This window comes from Suricata suricatta, chromosome 5 (assembly GCF_006229205.1).
Source record: "Suricata suricatta isolate VVHF042 chromosome 5, meerkat_22Aug2017_6uvM2_HiC, whole genome shotgun sequence".
NCBI lineage: Eukaryota > Metazoa > Chordata > Mammalia > Carnivora > Herpestidae > Suricata > Suricata suricatta.
Window position 1 is genome coordinate 46,021,675 of NC_043704.1, and position 8,799 is coordinate 46,030,473.

The window sequence follows — 8,799 nt, forward strand, 5'->3', positions numbered from 1 at the left end:
GCTAAGTCAAATTCTATCCTATAGTGCTAGTTTTACTTTCTAGAACTACATAAAAGTCTTTTCTCCAACTTTCCTTCAAACTGTTAGAAATAAATTTCTTCCTATATATTTCCAATACAAAATGGGGTTTAAATGTGCAGGTTGAGGGGTGTCTGCGTGGCTCAATAGGTTTAGGCATCCAACTTTGGCTCAGGTCATGATTTTGCGGTTTGTGGGTTTGAGCCCCGTGTCAGGCTCTATGCTGACAATTCAGAGCTTGGAGCTTGTTTTGGATTCTGTGTCTCCCTCTCTCTCTGCCCCTCTCCCAGACACACTCTTTCTCTAATTATTAAAAAGAATTAGAAAAAAATAAATGTGCAGATTGAGGGGCACGTGGGTGGCTCATTCGGTTGAGCGTTTGACTTCAGCTCAGGTCATGATCTTGTGGTTCATGAGCTTGAGCCCTGTATCAGGGTCTGTGCAGACAAGCTCAGAGCCTAGAGCCTACTTTGGATTCCATGTCTCCCTCTCTCTGCCCTCTGCCAGTCATGCTCTATGTCTCTCACTCTCGAAAATAAAATTAAAGTTAAAAAAAAAGCCTTTAAATGTGCAGGTGTGGGGCACCTGGGTGGCTCAGTCGGTTAAGCGTCTGTCCTCGGCTCAGGTCATGATCTCACGATTCGTGGGTTCAAGTCCTGCATCAGGCTCTGTGCTGACAGCTAGCTCAGAGCCTGGAGCCTACTTCAGATTCTTTGTCTCTCTCTCTCTCTCTCTCTGACCCTCCCCTGCTCTCACTGTTTCCCTCTATCTCTCAAAAAATAAATAAAAGACATTTAAAATTTTTTTAAATTAAATTAAATTAAAATTTTTTTTAATTAAATTAAATTAAAAATTTTTTAAATGTGCAGGTGGACTTATATGCAGACTTTTAACAGAATATACTATAAATTTATTTTCTCTTCCTTATGATTTTTTTAATAACATATTCTTTTCACTTACATTATGTAAGAATACACCATACAATACATATAACATACACAATATGTCAGGCACTGTTTTATGTTATTGCTAAGGCTTCTGATCAACAGGAAACTGTTAGTAATGTACTGGGCCGTCAAAAGTTATCTGTGGATTTTCAACCACATGGAGGGGTTGGTGCTCTTATCTCCTACATCGTTGAAGGTCAACTACACTTGCCATTTCATGGATTCCTCTCAAGACATGGTCATTCTTTTGGACAAGCTCCAGTAAGTCTCGACAGCCAGAAAACAAGGTCCAAATCTGAAGACAGTATTACCCAGGTGTATAGGAATGCAACTGATTTCTGTACATTGATTTTGTACCCTGCAACTTTACTGAATTCATTGATCAGTTCTAGAAGGCTTCTGGTGGAGTCTGCTGGGTTTTCTCGTAGAGTATCATGTCATCTGTGAAAAGTGGAATTTGGACTTCTTCTTTGCCAATACTGATGCCTTTCATTTCCTTTTGTTGTCTGATTGTTGATGCTAGGACTTCCAGCACTATGTTAAACAACAGTGGTGAGAGTGGACACCCCTGTCGTGTTCCTGATCTCAGGGGGAAAGCTCTCAGTTTTTCCCCATTTAGGATAATATTGGCTGTGGGCTTTTCATAAACTGCTTTTATAATATTTAGGTAAGTTCCTTCTATTCCGACTCTCTCAAAGGTTTTTATTAAGAAAGGGTGCTGTATTTTGTCAAATGCTTTTTCTGCATCTAACGACAGGATCATATGGTTTTTATCCTTTCATTTTTTAATGTGATGGATCACACTGATGGATTTGCTACATCTCAGAGATTTTGGATTGTTGTATTTTCGTTTTCATTGGTTTCCATATATTTTTAATTTCTTCTTTAATTGCCTGATTAACCCAATCATCCTTTAGTAAGGTGGTGTTTAACCTCCAAATTTTTGGAAGTTTTCCAGATTTTTTCCTGTGGTTAATTTCAAGTTTCATAGGATTGTGATCTGAAAGTGTGCATGGTATGATCTCTATTCATTTATACTTACGGAGGGCTGCTTTATGTCCCAGTATGTGATCTATCTTGGAGAATGTGCCATGTGCACTCAAAAAGAAAGTGAATTTCCTATCTTAAGGATGCAGAGATCTAAATATATCTATCAGTTACATCTGTTCCAATGTATCGTTCAGGTCCATTGTTCCCTGCAATTAGCACCTTATTGTCAATAAGATTGTTTCTTTCTGTGATTAATTGTTTAATGTATTTGGGTGCTCCCAAATTTAGCGCATAGATGTTTACAATTGTTAGCTCTTCCTGATGGAGAGATCCTGTAATTATTATATAATGTCCTTCTTCATCTCTTGGTACTGCCTTTACTTTAAAGTCCAGTTTGTCTAAGTATGGCTACTCCAGCTTTCTTTTGGATTCCAGTCGCCTGATAGATATTTCTCCATCCCTTTACTTTCAACCTGTAGGTGTCTTCCAGTCGAAAATGCGTCTCTTATAGACAGCAAATAGATGGGTTTTGTTTTTTATCCATTCTGCTATTCTGTGTCATTTGGTTGGAGCATTCAGTCCATTGACATTCAGTGTTATTATTGAAAAATGTGGGTTTAGAGTCATTGTGTTCTCCCTAGAATTCATGTTTATGGTGGTGTCTCTAGCACCTTGTATTCTTTGCAGTCTTTCCCTCATAGAGTCCCTCTTAGGATTTCCTGTAGGGCTGGTTTGATGGTCATGAATTCTCTCAATTTTTGTTTATTTGGGAACACCTTAATCTCTCCTTGTATTTTGAATGACAGGCTTGCTGGATAAAGGATTCTTGGCTGCGTGTTTTTTCTTCTCATCACATTGAAGATTTCCTGCCATTCCTTCCTGGCCTGCCAAGTTTCATTAGATAGGTCTGTAACCACTTTGATAGGTTTCCCTTTGTATGTGAGGGCCCTTTCTCTCTAGCTGCTTTCAGAATTCTCTCTTTATCTTTATATTTTGCCGGATTCACTATGATATGTCGTGCCGAAGGCCGATTCAAATTACGTCTTATGGGGGTTCTTTGTGCCTCTTGAATTTGAATGTCTATTTCTTTTCCCAGATTTTGGAAATTCTCAGTTATAATTTCGTCTAGTATCCCTTCAGGACCTTTCCCTCTGTCTTCCTCTTCAGGAATTCCTATGAGACAGATGTTGTTCCATTTGATTGTATCACTCAGATCTCGAATTCTCCTTTCCTGCAACTGGATTAATTTCTCTCTTTTATTTAGCTTCCTCTTTTGCTATAACTATATCTTCTAATTCACCTATTCTCTCTGCCTCATCAGTCATCGAGGTGGCTGCCTCCAGTTTGTTATTCACTTCATCTATAGCCTTTTTTAACTCATCACACCTATTTTCAAAGCGCCAAATAATTGTCTCAGTTGATTCTTTGATGATTTTCTTAACTCCAGCGATTAATTTTATGGTAAGTTTTTTAAATTCTTGATCTGGTATGTTGTCTAGATCTGCCTTGAGCAGTTCTGTGGCTGTGACTTCCTCCTGGAGGTTCTTCAGGGGAGAGTTCCTTCGTTTTGTCATTTTTGCTAGTCTTCTGTCTCTTGTCACCTTTAGAAAGCTCTTTGTGCACTGGGCACCTGTTAATATTTCTCTGTTAAAGGAGGCTTATTGACTGTCCAGAGCCTGTCATTTCAGGAAATATTATCTTAATAGTGTGTCTCGGTTTCTCTTGTTGTTCCTGTGAATATTTTATTTCCCTACTCAGCAATAGTTGGGACTCACCATCATGCACACTTTGGCTTGTTTCTTGGTGTAGTCCTAAGAAGGAAAACAGACAGACAATCACAGAGGGAACAGAAGCACACAGACCCACAGAAATATCAAACAAAGAAACACATTAAAAGGAGGAAAGAAAGAAAATGGAAAGGAAAGAGATGAAAAAAAGAGAAGAAGAGAAAAACAAAAAAAAAGAATAAAAGGGGGTCGGAGACAACAAAGGACATTGGACAATCTAAAAGTGTATGACAGTTGAGGGGAGAGATAAGGATGAGATACAGGAGAATATATCTGGATTGCAAGAAGGTGAAAAATAAAGGGAGAAAGGTGAAAGGAAAATAAGGAGTAAAAATTTAAAAGAATTAAGTAGAAAAATAAAGAGATAATAATAACAAAAAGTAAGTATGAAAAAAGTGAAGAAAAAAATAAAAAAAATTTTAATAAGGAAAAAAAAAAGCAGCAACTCCCCCTCGTGGATAGGCGTGGTTTGGTGTGGTGGTCTTGGAGGCTGCTCTCAGAGGCTCCGCCTTGGTGTCTGCAGAGATTAGAATGGCGGCATGCCAAGCTCTGCTGTACTAGGCACTGTAGGCCACTATAATTAGTTCAATCTCCTGGTGCCACAGTTGAGCAGAGTTGTATTTTCCAGGCCTGCCTCGGTTCAAAGTTCCAATCCATGCACGTTTATGCTACCACAGATGAGATGTATTTGCTTTGGTGGCTGGCTTCTTAGTGGGAGGAATCCATTTGTCTTGGCTCAGGCAGGGATTTCTGAAATGAGCAGCAGGAGGTGAAGTAGGAGCCTTCACAGACCCAACTGAGGAGTCCCCACCCCAAGCCGGGATCACAATCGCAATGGGTGAAAAATGAGTCTCTCTTGGCTTTGGGCAGCTGTTGCCCAAGGTGCTGTGTGCTGCTGGAAATGAGCTGGAAGCTCCTGCAGCCTGAGTGTGCCCCCAGGCCTCCACCACCGCCAACTCCCTGCTGGGATCACATAGGTGTGTGACCTATTTTTTCCCTGTTGGCACCCAGGATTCGGTATTCGCGTGGCCAATGCTGGGGGTGAGATGCACAGTGGAGATGAGGTGCGTGGTCCCTCTCCCAAAACCGAGGTCTAAGTTAGCACCCCTGATGCCCGCCACTGCATGGCCATGGCCGCTGATTCCCCGCCAAGATGGCATAGGGCTGGAAGCTGTTCTTTCTCTTGCACCACCTGGGTTCAGGATTCTGGTTACCCAGCAGTTATATATGGAGTGAGTTTCTCTCTCCAAGCGCAGACAAGCATTCCTTACCTCTTCCCCAGAGACAGTACTAGGAGTGTGTTCAGTCACTCTGTCCCTTCCCTTTGTCTCTCGGGTTCCGTGCACGTTTGCTCTGTGTTGGGCTGGGGCTCCCGCCTCCCCTGCTCATCTTGGGCTGGCCCGTTTTACGATCTCCCCAGTTTTCACTCACCCACTCAGGTATTATTAAGGTTGTCTTCTTTCTGGACTCTGTATTTTCTCCTTCCACTCTTGCACATGAAAGTAATGTCCTTCTCAGTTTGATAGATGGGGCAGATGGAGATTACAGAGCTCCCTTCCTCTCCTCCATCTTGGCTCCATCCCCCCTGGGCTCTTATTCATTGGGAGATTTTTGATAATGCATTCATTACTACCCAAAGCAATATACATATTCACTGCAATCCCAATCAAAATTGCACCAACATTCTTCTCAAAGCTAGAACAGACTATACTCAAATTCGTATGGAACCACAAAAGACCCCGAATAGCCAACGTCATCTTGAAGAAGAAAACCAAAACAGGAGGCATCACAATCCCAGACTTACCCTCTACTACAAAGCTGTCTGTCATCATCAAGACAGTATGGTATTGGCACAAAAACAGACACATACATCAATGGAATAAAATAGACAACCCAGAACTGGGCCCACAAACGTGCGGCCAATTAATTTTTGACAAGGCAGGAAAGAGTATCCGATGGAAAACAGACAGCCTCTTTACCAGATCGTGCTGGGAGAACTAAACAGCAACATGCAAAAGTGAGACTAGACCACCCTCCTACAACATACACAAAAATAAACTCAAAATGGCTGAAGGACCTGAATGTGAGACAGGAAACCATCAAAACCCTAGAGAAGAAAGCAGGAACAGCCCCCTTGACCTCAACCGCAGCAATATCCTACTCAATACATCCCCAAAGGCAAGGGAATCTAGAGCAAAAATGAACTATTGGGACCTAATCAAGATAAAAAGCTTCTGGGAGGACCAAGGGGAGGGGAAGAGGGAAACAGAGTTGGAGAAAGAGAGGGACACAAAACTTGAGAGACTATTGAATACTGAAAACGAAATCAGGGTTGAAGGGGGAGGGGAGAAAAGAGGTGGTGATGATGGAGGAGGGCACTTGTGGGGAAGAGCACTGGGTGTTCTATGGAAACTAATTTGACAATAAACTACTTACGAGAAAAAGCTTCTGCTTGGCAAAGGAAACAATCAATAAAATTAATAGGCAACTGATGGAATGGGAAAAGATAGTTGCAAATGACAAGGATAAAGGGCTAGTATCCAAAATGTATAAGGAACACACCAGTCTCCACACTGGTGGAGACAAACAAATAATCCACTGATGAAATGGGCAGAAAACATGAACAGACACTTCTCCAAAGAGGATATCCAGATGGCCAACAGACATGAAATGATGCTAAGCGACACTCATCATCAGGGAAATACAAATCAAAACCACACTAGAGATACCACCTCATGCTGGTCAGAGTGGCTAAAATGAACAAATCAAGAGACTATAGATGCTGGCAAGGATTGAAGAAATGGGCATCCTCCTATACTGTTGGTGGAATTGTGAACTGGTGCAGCCACTCTGGAAAACAGGGTGGAGGTTCCTCAAAATATTAACAATAGAACTCCCCTATGACCCAGCAATACCACTGCTAGAAATTTGCCCAAGGGATACAGGAGTGCTGATGCACAGGGACACATATACCCCAATGTTCATAACAGCACTTTCAACAATAGCCAATTCATGGAAACAGCCTAAATGTCCATCAACTGATGAATGGATGAAGAAGATGTGGTTTATATATACAATGGAATACTACATGACAATGAGAAAGAATGAAATCTGGCCATTTGTAGCAACATGGATGGACCTTGAGGGTGTTATGCTAAGTGAAATAAATCAGGCAGAGAAGGACAGACACCATATGTTTTCACTCATATATGGAACAGGAGAAACTTAACAGAGGACCATGGTGGAGGGGAAGGGGAAAAAATAGTTGGGGAGAGAGGAAGCAGGGTCATGGGCATGGAGCAGAGCACTTGTTGGGAACAGCACTGGGTGTTATATGGAAACAAACTTGACAATAAACTATAAAAGAAAAAATTAAAATTAAAAATGAGATAGGAAAGCTTATAAAAATAAGTAGTTACTTAGTAGTCTACAAGAATAAATAAAATATGCATTGTTTCAAACAAGTGAGGATATTTGTCTTCTTCGATGTAATCTGGAAGTACATCAGGGAGCTGTAACATTTAAGAATTGCCTTGAAGGGGCACTTTGGTGGCTAATTTAGTTAAGCTTCTGACTTTGGCTCAGGTTATGATCTCACAGTCTGTGGATTCAGGCTCCGCATTAGGCTCTGTGCTGACAGCCTAGAGTCTGCAACCTACTTCAGATTCTGTGTCTCCCTCTCTCTCTTCTCTCCTGCTTGTGTCCTCTCTGTCTTCCAAAAATAAACAAACATAAAAATTTTTAAAGAAAGAGTTAAAAAAATTTTTTTAAAGAATGACCATTTCAAGTGTATGTGAAGATGAGTAACATGAGGAAGGATTCTCTGTGGGGAGAACATATGAACAAAAATACATCAGGAGGAAGTGTACAGAAGACGATTAGTAACTTAGAACTTCAACACAAATTGTGAGGAAAGAGACTTCAGAATCAAATCCAGATTTTATTGGGAAATACCTAAATACTGCCATGGCCATTGTCGTAACCCAACCAGCGGGCCGCTCGTCCCTGGTGATCGGAGGTACCTGTTTCGTCCGCCCTGACCAGCAGGGTGGAGAATCGTTGCGGGTCCTTTTCCTGAGGGAGGGAGAGAAAAAGAGGGCAGGAGAGGGAGATGCAAAGAGTAAAGACAGAACTCACGGTTCTCCGATCAGGCAAAAGAGAGCATTTATTCAAAGAACTGTTCTTTATATAGTCTTCAAGGGGGAAAACAAGGCAAGCTGACCTAGGCAGGCTACAGAGTCGAATGCATATCAAAGAAGCGCCCAGACTTTGCCTCAGCAATCTTGGGGGATGGAGAACTAACACTGAATACGGTTTTGATCTTTTGTGCGCCTTGACCACTCACATCTAGCTCAGCAAGACAGTCGCCAAAAGTTATTTTGACCAGGAAACAGCAATCTCCAGCCTCCAGATGCAAATCTTGTTTACTGGCTCACTCAACGGAGTGATAATCCTTGCCTGAGGCAGACAGAAAACTTAGCGGGCCTGACAGGCCATAAATGCAGAATTATATATAGAAAAAGGTACACATGTTTATATATCAACTGTATATCATGGCAGCTGTACATATATGTGAACATAAAATATATACATATGCACATATGGAGTTCTAGATACGCATGTCTATATACACATAATCTGGTAGATACAACAATCCTTGAAACATTATTCAAGGGGGATATTACTGAGTTATTTTATGAAGATTAATCTGAAAGCGATGTTTGGGAAATAAGAGGATATCAACAGGATGTGTGAGAAGTACTAGGACTATGATGAAGGCAGATGTGAGTCGTTTTAGTGTGTAAACCTCAGTGGTTTCAGTGGGGTTGTATGTGGAATTAGTGGTGAGAGAGGAAGGGCAGGGGTAGACTGAAATTGGATCCCTCATTATACATTTTTGCCTGTGTTCACTCAAACACAACACTGACTCCACTATGGAGTACAATGTGATACGAGTCTTCAGGCTACACAGCTGTATGACTGTCAAAGACACTGTATTCAAAATCTTTTCAGAGGAATTACACTATTACAGGGTGTAATGCATTTCTGAAACCACA